Below are 14560 nucleotides of genomic sequence, written 5' to 3' on the forward strand. Positions count from 1 at the left end.
GTCGCCTCAAAAAATAGAGACGACTCTGGCCCTTCCTGTAAAGTGCTGTGGTGTTTTTAGCCCAGTCCAGTTTATTGTCAATGTGTACTCCAAGGTATTTATAGTCCTCCACAATGTCAACACTGACCCCCTGGATTGAAACAGGGGTCAAGTGTTTCCTGGTCTTCCTGAAGTCCACGATCAGTTCCTTGGTCTTTGCCACGTTGAGCTGCAGATGATTCTGCTCACACCACGTGACAAAGGAGTCGACCACAGCCCGGTACTCTGTCTCATCATCCCTGCTGATGCATCCAACCACCGCAGAGTCATCAGAAAACTTCTGAAGATGGCAGGTCTCTGTACAGTGGCTGAAGTCTGTGGTGTAGAGGGTGAAGAGGAAGGGGGAGAGGACAGTCCCCTGTGGTGCCCCTGTGTTGCTAATCACCTTGTGAGACACACACTGTGGGAGACGTACATATTGTGGTCTTCCTGTCAGGTAATCAACAATCCAGGACACCAGAGAAGCATCCACCTGCATCGCTGCTAACTTATCACCCAGGAGGGTCGGCCTGATGGTGTTGAAAGCACTGGAAAAGTCAAAAAAGAACCAAGAGCTAAAAGACCGTCTGTTTTTGAAAAGAATCGGAAGCAGAAGGTTGCACTGCAAACCGGAGAAGGGCAGTGTGACACTGAGGAGGAATTGCCCCTCACAATGCCTTTATTGACGGGTGCACGGGGTGAACCAGTCTACCACCCCTATAATATCAGAGATCTTGAGGCTCTGGTGAAGCAGCTGCCCCCGATCACGGAGGGAGGACCGGCTTGGTTGAGGAGACTAGGAAGTCTTACAGAAGGTGAGGAACTTGCCCTGGGGGATTTTCGAGCTATCGGTGGGAGGACCTTCAGAGGAGGAGGCCTCGCAGATGTAGAAGAGATAGCAAGAACTGTATGCCAACCAAACGACGTCCCCTATGCAAGGGTGCGAAATGCTCTCTCTGACGCAGTACGTGAGAAGTATCCGACCTATAATACTGGCACTACACCTAGGATTGTTTGGAGCCCAGAACATTCCCCTAGAGAGTTTATGGAGCATGCAAAAGAACAGTGGATTCTTCAAACTGGTGAACATCCTGGGCGTGAAGGAGAACCAAGGGCGTGGTTCCGATCTGCAGTGTTAGCAGGTCTCCCAGAACGAGTAAGAACAGATTTACAAAAGAATCCTGACTTTGCGGTGGCGGATTCAGCAAAATGGGAGAGGCACATTATACATCGACTTGAGCTGGAGAAAGACGAGGTGAACAAGAAAAAACAGGAGCTGGAGGAGGCGCAAGGGCAGTTAGTGAAATTGAAATTGGCAGAGGCGAGAGAAAAACTAACCGAAAAGAAAAAGGAAAACAAAGAAGATGCTGGTGGCGCAGCCACGGGGCGATCCAGGGCCTGATTGGCCAGATTTGGATCCGGCTCTGTACCCTGATGACCGATGGCCCGCCAATGGATTCCCAAGGCAAGGAAGACCCGCGGGGAATTGGGGGGCTACTAGGTCGTTGAGGGGGCATGGTGGATCCCAAAGGGGAGGTGGACCAAGGGGCCGTGGTCTGGGGGGACCTATGCTGGACCCCAATGTATGCCGAAGGTGTGGAGGACGAGGGCATTGGGCTCGTAATTGTCCTACGCCATGGTTACCAGAAACAGGTTATCCGTCATCACCCCAGGCACAGGGAACTTTTCGAGGCAGAGTGGTCCAGACAAGGGGACATCAAGCTCCAAACCCAGGCATGGCGCCAGCGGCTCAGTATCCCTTGGGCTACTGGGGCGGAGAGGAGGAGCTGTACTGACGGGACCCACAGAGACCAGACAACATGGGAATGGCAGATCCGATGTTGTCAATGAAGGTGGAAGGAACTGATATGACCTTCCTTGTGGACACTGGGGCGACCTATTCGACACTGAGACAAAAACTAAGCAGTACCACACTTTCCAACCACATGGTCAGTGTTGTAGGCTTCTCTGGGGTACCGATGACGCTGCCAACAACCAATCCAGCCCTGACGGTGCTGGGAAAACAGACATTGAAGCACAGCTATGTGGTGTCTCCCCATGTGCCTGTGAACTTGATGGGCAGGGATCTGCTCATTAAACTGGGGGCCACTATCATGTGTTCAGCTGATGGACTAACAGTTACACTTCCAGGAGGAAAAGAGTTTCCGTGCCTGGGGACATTTTCAAAGAGCCAGTACTTGCTGAAAGACTGTGAACAAACGACCACTGACATCTATTGGGGTCGTCTGGTGGAAGAAGGCATACTAAGACAATATCAGTTGTGGAAACCTTGGATTATGGCCTTGGCAGTCTTTTCGCTCCCCAGGGATCCGTTCCATGTCACCCTCTATTATGATAGAAATGATGATGAAATTTACAGGGACCTGTTCCAGTCTGACCTTGAAGGCCAGACTTGGAATGTGTGTTCTCAAAACATCTATGTCGGTCCGGAGGGTGTCGCGGCAGCAGTAAAATTAACCGACGAACAACGGCCTTGGTTCAAAATGGGACCTGATTCAGTGCCCCACATAACATTGGCGGTCCATGAGAGTCATCAGGCGAAGGAACTAGGAACGATGGTCAAGAGAGCCCTCGAGGAACCTGGCTGGCAAGCTACGCAGATTCCAGACGTTTGGTACTCGCCAAAATGCAAAATTTATCGTGTCACTTGTCAATCAGAGGACACAGTGATGTTGGAGCATGAACAAATCTCACGAATCCATGGGAGAGAAAGAATAGACCATGCGGATGCAGTTGCCGCACTTGCGACTCTTCCTGACACCTTGTGGTCAGCAGGGCCTACGGATGTGGGCCAGGCAACGTGTTCGCCTGTTTTATTCCAGCTGAAGTCTGAAACGCCAATTTGGAAACCACAGTATAGGCAAAAGAGAGAAGCTGAGGAGGGAATTGCAGAAACCATTGAGGGGCTATTGAAAGTAGGGGTGCTTGAGCCCTCTCAATCCTACTGGAATACTCCTATTTTGCCAGTAGAGAAGCATGGGACAGGAAAGTACAGAATGGCACATGACTTAAGAGCCATCAATGCCATTTTACGTACTGACACAGTGCCAGTCCCAAATCCATACACAGCATTGACGGCCTTAACACCAGAACAGAAGTGGTTTACATGTATTGATCTAGCAAATGCATTTTTCTGTCTCCCATTGCATGAGTCTCTGAGGGACATTTTTTCATTCACATATAGGGGGCAACAGTACAGATACACCAGGTTGCCGCAAGGGTTTGCACTTTCCCCTGGCATTTTCAACCAAGTGTTGAAAGAAGCTTTATCGCCATGCCATCTCCCAGAGGGGTGTTCATTGGTGCAATATGTTGATGATTTGCTCATTGCAGCTCCGTCTGCTTCGGCATGCACGGCAGCTTCACTTACCATACTGAAGAGACTCGCTGAGTGCGGGTTCAAGGTCAGTAAAGAAAAGTTGCAGTTGGTCCGACCAGAAGTAACATTTCTGGGCCGTGTCATTGCTCACAAATCAGTGGGTCTGCTAAACACTCATCGTGATCAGATTTTGACACATCCAAAACCGCGTACGGTTAAGGAGTTGCTCTCATTCTTGGGGTTAACAGGATACAGCCGACACTTCATTCCAAATTATGCAGGCAAAACAGCCCTGTTGAGGGATTTGGTAAAAACGGCAGGTGTCAGAAATCTTAAGGCTGAACTGCCATGGACATCGGCCACTGAGTCGGCGTTTATTGCATTGAAACAGGACTTGTCAAGATCGGCTGATCTTGCTATCCCTAATTATGAACAACCCTTCTATCTTGATGTTTCAGAAACACACGGGATAGCTAATGGGGTGTTGTTTCAGAAAAGAGGGGGAGGAAGAGATGTACTTATGTACGTCAGCATCAGGCTGAATCCATTAGAGACAAGGCACCCGAGATGCACTCAGCATGCCATTGGGGTGTCAAAGATTATACAAAAGACAGCACATATAGTGAGGGACCATCCGTTGAAGGTGCTGACCACCCACAGTGTGGTGGCATATGTTAACTCACAAGCCTTCACCATGACACCTCTCACACAACAGAGAGTGTGTAAAGTGTTAGATGCTCCTAACTTGACCTTCACACATGAAGGAATCAACATGGCAGATTTAATGGGGTCAGGAGAACCTCATGACTGCGCAAAGAGAGCTGAAGTGGACGAGAAGATAAGAGAAGACTTGAAAGCAGAACCTCTGACAGGAGCTGAAGATTGGTTCACGGATGGATGCTGCTACAGAGATGAGGAAGGATTAAAAGCAGGCTACGCGGTAGTTTGCAGAAAAGGAGCTGAATTTGAAGTGAAGGAAGCTGGAAGACTTGAAGGGCAGCAGTCAGCCCAAAGAGCAGAAGTAATTGCTCTATGTCGAGCTTTGAGACTTGCAAAAGGAAAAAGAGTCAACATTTACACGGACTCAGCTTATGCCTTTGGAGCAGCTCATGTGGAGCTGGCCCAATGGAGAAGAGCAGGATTCAGGACAGCAGATAACGCACCAATCTGCCACAAAAAGGAAATGGAGGAACTTGAGCAGGCCTTGGGAGATCCAGAGGAGGTGAGCATCATAAAATGCAAAGGCCACTCCTCAGGGACCGGCCTGATGGCTAGAGGAAATCAGGAAGCCGATCAAGCTGCAAAAGAGGCAGCGGGTTATAAAGCATCACGACAGATGGTACAAATAACGGTGGAGGAAGAATTAGGAGTTAACATGCTAGAGGAAGCCAGGAAGGCCCAAGGGGAGGCCGCCCCAGAAGAGAAGGGGATCTGGAAGAGTCGAGGAGCCTGGGAAGAAGGAGGTCTCTGGCGAGGACCTGACGGTCGACCAGTGTTGACGGCCAACTTGGCAAAACAGAAGATTGCCGAGGCGCACGGCCTTGGACATGTAGGTGTCGCCCAGATGGGGAGACATCTGTGCCATTGGTGGCATCCCTTTTTGAAGAATATGATCAAGGAGAAGGCCAGGACGTGTCTGATCTGTGGGAGGCACAATCCGAAGCCAGTGATTAAACCAGAGGCAGGTAAGTTCCCCATTCCAGAAAGACCAGGTGAAGAGATTGTCATTGACTTCACTGACATGATTGATCCAGGACCAGGAGGAGTTCGATATCTACTGGTAAGTGTAGATGCTTTGACGGGCTGGCCTGAGGCATGGCCAACCAAGAGGGAGGATGCAAAAAGTGTGATTAAATGTTTAATCAATCATTACATCCCCCGGCATGGTTTCCCTAAGCGAATTAGGTCAGACAATGGAACTCATTTCAAAAACAAAGATTTGGCAGAGGTAGAACAGAAGCTGGGGTTGCAACATCGATTTGGCACTGTGTATCATCCTCAGTCGCAGGGAAAGGTAGAAAGAATGAATCTAAACCTGAAGAATAAAATTGCTAAGATTTCTGCTCACACGGGGCTAAATTGGGTAGCAGCCCTGCCAATTGCATTGATGATAATAAGATGTTGTGTTAATCAATCCACAGGTTTCACACCATATGAGCTGTTGACAGGACGACAGTTTCCAGGTCCTTGGACAACAGTTCCGGTGGAAGAAAGTATAAAAAGTAACAGAAAACATATTGAATGTTGGAAAGAATTAAAAGCTCTTGTGTCTAGTTTCACACAACAGGTTGGAGAAGGGGTGAAGGCGGAGGACAGGTCCATCCCCGAGGCCAAGGCGGTGTGGCTGAAGGTCATTAAGCGAAAGTGGAGAGACCCGAGGTGGACCGGACCCTTCGAAGTAACTGCCCGAACCACCAGTGCTGTCCGTCTGAAGGGGAAAGGGGAGACTTGGTTCCATTGGTCTCAGTGTGCAGTCGCGGACGAGAGCTTGCTGGAGCTAAGCTCCACCCCAACTAACCCAGGGGGAATATAGAGGCAGAATAATCCTCTCCCCCTGGGCACGGCCCTCCTCAGTAGTCTAACCTGAGTTGAGGTGAAGAAAGAAGAGGAGCGGCACACGTCAGACAACTCATTTTAGGCTCCTAAATAGGCTAGGGCTCTAGTCTGAAGTAATTGATAGTTTAAAGGAATCTTAATAGTTTTGTACGTTAATCACATACTTTTATACTTATAACTTTATATTCTTATTACGTAGCTTAGAGTAAAAGTAAAACGAGCCTGGGAGCAGCATGAAATTGTGGGAAAATTGGAAAATAATGGGGGTGCTGGGGTTAATAAGTGTTATAACGTGTTTCTTTGTTTTTTGGCAGACAGGTGAATTGCCCAGACGCAGAGGTCTATCCGCTCCAGAGCCCAAACCGATCAAATCGTCGAAAAAAGTCAAGCGTGCAGTTGGTTCAGGTGGGGATGATGGGTGTCTCAAAGCCAGTGGCGGAGTCGAGTTTGGGTATGTTAATGGGTCCACGACGGCGTTCACATTCGATTTGTGTGAGGTAATTAAATGCTCGGGTGACGGTAATAGCTGGAGGACATATAATGTGTGGGTTTGTTATCATCCAATGATGTGTTACCCTAAGTCGGTGTGGGGCCCATCATGGGATAGTGACATCTACACTTATATAACGGATCAGTGGTGTTCTTGGCAGGATGTGGTCGCGTGGACAGGAGTAGGATGGCAGCCAACAGTGCCACCGGCCCTCGAAGGAATAGCTATTCAGAGAGATTATTCTGTTACAAAAAATCCTATCACTCTTTCCCTAGGACCATGGAGTGAACTCCCTGAACCTGGGTTTGATGGAGGTGCGTTTTATCTAGTAGTAGGGGTAGATAAAGTAGGGACAGATCCATTCGGGTTAATTCGGGTGAATTTATTCAATCCCAGGTCTAAACTGCTGGGGAATGACTCTGCACTGAATCTCACAGAGCAAATGGATCCCTTAGAGACAGTTACTTACAAGGACTCAGAAGAGAAATGGTTTGTTGCCACTGATTATACTAGGTTAAAACCTCAGGAGTTGATAGAGCGTGCCACAGGTTTCGGAGATAGGAATCTTTGGTTAGATTGGGTGGCTCAAAATGCTAAAGAGCAGGAAGTGGTTGATTGTGTTGCTTGTGCTACCGCTCGACCTCATTTGTTTACTGAACCCGCTCCTCTGTATCCAGAGGATGAGTGGGGTTATAATTGCATGCTGAGATTAACTAGAGAGGCGGTGGACACAGGTAACTGCACCACTTTGTCAGGTTTATATCCGCCAATTGATAAACGTACACAACCAGGTTCATTCACACCAAAACGAGATAATTATACATGTTTTGAGTTCTCTACAGACAGAGTGAGATTTATGGTAGGGAGGATTGATCCAAGCTGGTGTCAGAGGACGATCACAGGTAGGACTACCAATGATGTAAGTGACCCAAGCACAATTATAGGCACCTGGGCGAGAGGCGGGCTATATTATTATTGTGGGGAGTACACCCTTTTGGTGCAGGTTCCCTTGGGGAGTGTGGGAACATGTGCTTTGGTGAGCTTAGGTGCACCTTTGATGCTCATAGGAAGTAGGCTAGAGACAGTTCCACAGCGAGGCGCGGATGTGTCAACAGCCAGACGACGGAGAGCCACAGGGGGTATCCACAGGTATGATCCAAGACGGGACTCGCCAACCTGGATTGACTCAATAGGAGTTCCCAGAGGAGTTCCAGATGAGTATAAGTTAGTTGATCAGATAGCGGCCGGCTTTGAAAGTGTGTTTTTGTGGGTAACTCCAAATAAAAATGTTGATCGCATTAACTATGTTCATTATAATGTGTTGAGACTCTCTAATCTCACTACGGACGCGGTGGAAGGCCTTGCAGAACAATTAGGACCGACGTCGCTAATGGGAATCCAAAATCGAATGGCGCTGGACATGTTATTGGCTGAGAAGGGGGGCGTGTGCACGATGTTTGGGGACTTATGTTGCACCTTTATTCCCAACAATACTGCTCCGGACGGAACGGTCACGCGGGCGCTGGAGAATCTGAAAGCGTTATCTAGAACCATGCATGAGCAATCAGGCGTGAACTCGAGGCTGGGGGACTGGATCACATCTGTTTTTGGGCAATGGAAGGGTGTGTTTATGTCTGCCATGTTTTCTCTTTTAGTTTTTCTAGGTATATTGCTGATCGGGTGTTGTCTCATTCCTCTGGTAAGGCAGGTGTTGGGTAATCTGGTGAGCAGGGCCATAGCTTCTGGTTCAGCTGGGTCAGCTGGTCCGGAACATATGATGCCGTTGCGAGAAGCCGCCTGGACGGAGGAGTGACACAATATCTGGGTAAAAGTTGGCCTTTTTTCTAAAGGCCAAAGAGGAGGAGTGTGCCCAGGAGATATTTTATTTTGTATTCTTATAATCAGTTATCATTGATTAATCATTTACCATTGTTGAATCAGTGGACAGAATAATCTTTGAATCACATCTATGTTACTTTGAGCAAATATTAATGCACACAGATGATCAGTACTCTAGTCAGTCTATTGAGGTTCTGCATTAGTCTTGTTATCTGCTTAAGTTGTTGCACCTCAGTGCAGTCACACCGCTCAGGCCCAGTCCTGTTGGACCCAGGCCTGTCTGCGTTCAGTTCTGCACGTACGCCGGCCTGTAACCACATGCACGCACTTATATAACACACGCACGTTCACATACACATTTAGTAATAATAGGAGGGTCGTCTGAGGACAGTTTTTCTGATAGATACACTTTCACAAAATGCACAATGTAATACACACTTGTTTTTCTCTTAAGAGTAGCAGTTGATGTCTATATAAGGAAAACTCTTTGAGAGGTGGGGAATTGTTATCATTTGTAATCATTTCCAGTAAAGATCCAACTGTGATGTCATAATGGCAATATAAGGAGACGGGACGGTCCATTCGACGAAGGATTGTATTGCAAATTGTCTTTCCCACACTGACTGCGCAAAGTGTGTAATAAAGATCACTATTTTTGACACCTACAAGGACTGGGCTTGCTTTCTTCTCTTCCCTGAATCGAACGAACCTTTAACAATGGTTTTTCTAAGTTGAACGGTTTTGAAGGAATTAGATGCCAAAAAACGTACGGAATATATAATAATAACTAGAAAGTGCATTTTCTGAAGAAACTGCAGTGTGAATGCTTGAATCTGAATGTATGCACTGAAATGAATTAATTGCTGAATGTTAAGTTAAAAATAAAAATTCTGAATGAGCTGGAAAATACAGAATTTTTAACCTGGAAACAAAAGTGCAGAACTTTTGAAAGCTGATGTTCACACAGAAGAAGTTGGAAAAAAGCTAAACATGTTTAAAATGTAAATAATAAAAAGATGAGTAATGACAAAAGAAAATTTAGAGTCAGAAAACCTCTGAATGAATATTAGACGTTCAAATTCTTCTAACTGAAATGAACTTAAAAGATGAACAAAAATTCTGGAGAAAATACAAACTTTAATATACAGCATAATGTTTTTCAGACATGTACACATGTGTATATCATGTTTAATAGTATTACATACATCAATTTGTTTTGTATGTCATAGAAAATAACATAAAAATCTTAAATCATATTTTACAGCTTCTTTCTGAAAAGGACTAGTAGAATAAATAAAAATAACTAAATTAAATAACTAATTAAAAAATAATAAGCAACATATGAAATACATGAAAATTCAACTTTTAAAACCACAATCCTGAACCTTTAAATTGTGTTGGTTTCTTAGAACATGGCTGAACAGCTGTTTCTATCGGTCTACTTAATCTGTCTACACATCTTTTTATTACTCATTCTTCTTTATGTTTTAATGTAAACAGAGTCCACACAGTGGTAAAAGAGAACTGTATAGAGAATTTTGAGTACACTCAAATGAAAGCGTAAGGTGGTGACACAGTTTAACACATGCAAATAATCAAATAAGCACATTAGTCCTTTTTGTGAACATGGATAAATAAGGATCAATAGTTTACAGCATTGTTCAGCCATGCCACTAAATGCTTTTTTACACATTGTTTTAACCTGGGTTCAGACACAAAGTCCCAAATTGAGTTAGTCCCTGACTTTGAGTTGTGGTTATGACTAATTATTATACACGAGGCTTTATCTATCTGAACTCTAAGGACTCAAATATGAAAAACCTATACTTACCAGCTGATACTCCACACTACACACTAGGTGTGCCATGTGACCTGAAACTTTGGTACAAACTCATCATAATCATTCTGTTAACACTGTTTTTTAACGCTGTTTGTGTTGCTGTTCAGCAGTTTAAAATGTTTTAGATTGGATTACATGGAATGAATTTGAATTTTCTTGGGGGGTTTTTGTGTGTGTTTTGTTCTTAGCAGATTTTTTTTCCATACTGTTGAATTCCAGTTACCACATTTCTGGTCATATGACATCCCGAGTGCCCACTTAAAAAAATCCCCACAGTTAATTCAACATTAAAACAAAATAAAAATATGTTAAATAAATAATGTGATGAAATATTAAATAAGCATACATTGTACAGAGCACTAACAATGAAAACAATCCTTTAGCCTGTTGATCAGAGAGAGGCAGTCATTATGTCCATTTAAAACCTGTAATCACAGAGCACAACGTTTCTGTGAAACTATAAAGTCCCATATGTTCCTCATCATGTCCAGTGACTTCAGAGTGGATCCTCCCTGTCATCCGGCCAGTGTTTGATGTGTGGCAAGCAGCACAGAAGCAGGATAGCTGAGGACTTTAAAAGAAGAGCAGAAAACGGGAACATATGTAGTTGTAAATGTAAATATCAGTGATACTTGTCTTGTCAAAGGGAATAAAATAATGAAAATGTTAACTTACACACTCATTTAGGGAGGATCTTGACACTGCACAGAGGAGGCACAGTCAGTCTGACAATGATGGTGATCTCCAGGGATGTTTTTCTGCAGCAACATTCCTGCCAACTGGCCGTATGATCCAGAGTAGTTGGTTTGTAATGAACAGAAAGGTGTATATGTTAGGTAGTGTGCACTCAGAGCTGGTCCTAAGAAACAAACACATCCTGTAATACACTGAATACCTGTAGTAGTGCTGCTGCAAATATGAAGCCCTTCTATCATGAGTGGTTTCAAAGAAGGTGTTTTGGAGGCTCAGTCACAGAAACTGTGCAGTCTGTTCAGTCCTGAGTGTCTCAGCTCTGAAGGGGATGGATCACAGAGGGAAACACCTGAGTACAGACATTACAATACACTCTAACACTCCTAAGGTCAAGTGAAAACACAATTTAAACACTTTACAAAGAATGAATACATGTTTTCATGGAAATAATGTCATTAACCCTTTTTGTCGTTAGTAAATCTCACCGACTGCTTGTGGGACAAGCTAGAAGGAGGACTTATCACAGAATCTCTCCTGTGCTCCAGATGTGAAGTCTCACGCTCTGATCGTATGGCGATGAAGATGGTGATGATGAAGTTTCTCTGATCTGTGGCATTACAGTTTCTAGCTGCTATGTGCTTCACATTGTTGGATTTTACATGTGAAGATTGGAGAAGACACAGGAGGACCGTGTCTCGCTTAAAAAAAAAAAAAAAAAAAAAAGGAAACCTAACAGGAAAGGAACCCCCCCCCCCTCAACTCCCACCGTACCACCCCCCCCCCCCCCCCCCCCTCCCACTCAACTCCCCAACCTCACACCATCCAATGTCTATACAAATGTAGGGTAACAGCTGGTAACAGAAAGCAAGTGTTACATATGTACTACTTATGTAACACTGCTGAAACATTTCTGGCCAGAAATGTGCAGTTATCAACCCAGACCCACCCTGATGATTGCACTGGCCGAAATATGATAAAAGCTCATAAAAATTTATGTTTCATAGAAAAATTTGTCCAAAAATATAATCGTATACTTTTGAAAAAGTTTAAAGTTTATAACAAACCAAAATAATAACATTTTTGTAAATAGTATTTCAAAATAGAGGCACACATAAAGTGGCTTAACTGTCATTATTGCTGTAATTAGGTTTGTTTGTTTGTTTGTTTTTTTAAAAAGCAACCTTTAGTCATTGTTGTTCGCTCAGAAACAATGAAGAAGCTGTTGAAGATTTATGTGTTGTGTGGGCAATCCTCTGGTCCACCCTCCCTCCCTCCCAGCCACAGTGAGACTGGGGCAGCCTGGCAGGATGTTGAAGCCTGGCTGCAGAGAGGATATGCCTACACTATTCATTTTAAACTGCTATATTTGATTTTTCTGACATTTATAGGTTACTGTTAGTGAATTTTAGATTTTCTGTGATTAAAAAAATTGTCATCTTTTACTGATATCATTACTTAATTCATGTAATTGTATTTTATGTAAACAATTCAACCATTATACTGCAATGCAGGGCGTCAACTTTTAAATATCGCTCTACTTTCTTAAGTCATTCAAAAATATAGAAATTACTTACTGTAGTCAATGATCTAGATCATGAATCATCACAGGACAATACACAGTATACTGGGTCATGGTAACTATGGTAGGTCTTCATGACTCCAGAATGGAGACATCGCTCTGGCTGAGAAATGAAAATAAGGTCAAGCAGTGTGTTCTTCTCTGTGGTAGGGGCAGTGATGACCTGTGCGTATCCCCTAGACTCAAACAGCTCCAGGATTGGTTTGTTTGCACTGGATAAAACATTCTCATTAAAATCACCACAAACTATGATGGGATGACAGTCCATGATCTCCAATGAGTCTAATAGGCTTACCAGGTTTTTCAGGAATGGCCTCAGAGTGTAGTCTGGAGGTCTGTACACAACTGCAATCAGAGCACTGACTGGTGCTTCAACCTTTAAAGCCAGAAATTCAAGGTCAGTTACATTATGGATGTACTGTTTTTCATGCACTTGAATGTCACTTTTCACATAAACAGCAACTCCACCACCACTTCTGTTTGCCATCTGGGGAAAGTTTGTGTAGGACAGGTGTCTGTTGCGTTTGAACAAATTGTAATTTTCCAAGTGGAGACTCTCTGCGACAAAAGAGCCCCGCAGGTGTGTTTCTGTTAGGCACAAAACATCTGCTAGACACAATTCATGGTGACTTTTGATGTCATTAATGTGAGCTGGCAGTCCCTCTGTATTATGATGAACAATGGTGAAAACCTCTGACCTGCTGAGGGTTTGTCTCACGTGTAGAAGAGGCATCATGTCATCAAGGTTGGCTTGTCTCATGTTCTCAAGCGCTGCAGTGATTTCTGGGTTGGTGAATATTTTTTTCTCCTCCATATCAAGAAGATACAGTCCACTGAGAGACGTCACTCTACTGACAGCTACGTAGGCCATGCCGGGCTCAAAAATGCTCTTAAGAGAGACAACAGCTAATGTAGTTGTCATACCCTGTACCTTATGTATTGTACATGCAAAGGCCAGCTTCACTGGGAACTGTCTTCGTACCACTCCTTTCTGCTTCAGATTCTCTTCTGCTCTCTCAATGTACACCATGTCGTCTGCTGGTGTGCGGTTATTCTTTCCAGATGTCTCATTATCCATTTTAAGTCCAAGCTTGATGATGTGTTGGTCGTTTTCAGAGTGAACTACTCTAAGTAGTTTTCCAAAAGCTCCATTAACCAAACCATTTTGTATGTCAATGTTTCTGGTGAGCATGACACGAGCTCCTTCTGCAACTTTCAGTGTGTCTGGTAACTCGTTTTTACCTCCTTTCAATGGTCTGTCTTGAAGTGCCATTCTGCAAGTTCTAGGATCTTTTCTATAATCATCTGCATGGATGTCAATGATATGAGTGTGGAGCAGAGCCAGTGTTGAAGAGTTGTGTGCATCCACTTCTTTATTAGTTGCAAAAATGTGCAACGCATCAGTCGGACAAAGGGCTGGTTCAGTTATGGCCTGTGACAACAAATTTCTATCTGCTTCGCAAAGCTCATCCAACTTTCCTTTTACACGAATTCTGTTCAGCATCTCAGCAAAGACAACATCATCTTTCTGACGCATAATCTCAGTCAGAGTGATCATCTGAAAATGCTCCTGCCACAGGTCGATCTCGGACGGGTCGTGCACACAGAGAGGTTTAGACTGTCGCACTGGGGGTAGCTGATAGAAGTCTCCGACAGCAATGACTGACATGCCTCCAAAGGGTCTCCGAGTCCCTTTGATCTGTTTGAGTCTTGCATCTACATATGCAAAGAGATGTCTTGACACCATAGACACTTCGTCAATGACGATTATTTCAGCATTCAAAAGTTCTGATCTGACTTCATCCAGCTGATTGCCAAGTCCCTGAATGGGAGGTTTTAAGCTTCTCGGGAGCTTGAGAAGAGAATGCAGTGTTGTTCCAGAAATGTTAAAAGCTGCAGTCCCAGTGAAAGCAGTTAACAGGACAGTGGGTTTTGATATGTCAACGTCGTCTGCATATCTGGGCACTTTGCTCAGTATCTTAGATGCTTCTGAGTAGATGCATTTGATAAGATGTGATTTTCCTGTTCCAGCACCACCATTAATATGTGCATTGAACGCCAGTGTCCTACAGAACTCAGTCTGTCTGTTCTTGTTTTGTTTCTATGGCTGTGAAGCAGTTTGAGCCCTCACACGTGATACTGGGCTGTACAAATACACTGAACTGCACTAAAATAAAGGATCGTTGTGATGATTTTGGTCAAGTC

Source organism: Maylandia zebra, linkage group LG14, assembly GCF_041146795.1.
Source record: "Maylandia zebra isolate NMK-2024a linkage group LG14, Mzebra_GT3a, whole genome shotgun sequence".
In the NCBI taxonomy this organism is placed as follows: domain Eukaryota; kingdom Metazoa; phylum Chordata; class Actinopteri; order Cichliformes; family Cichlidae; genus Maylandia; species Maylandia zebra.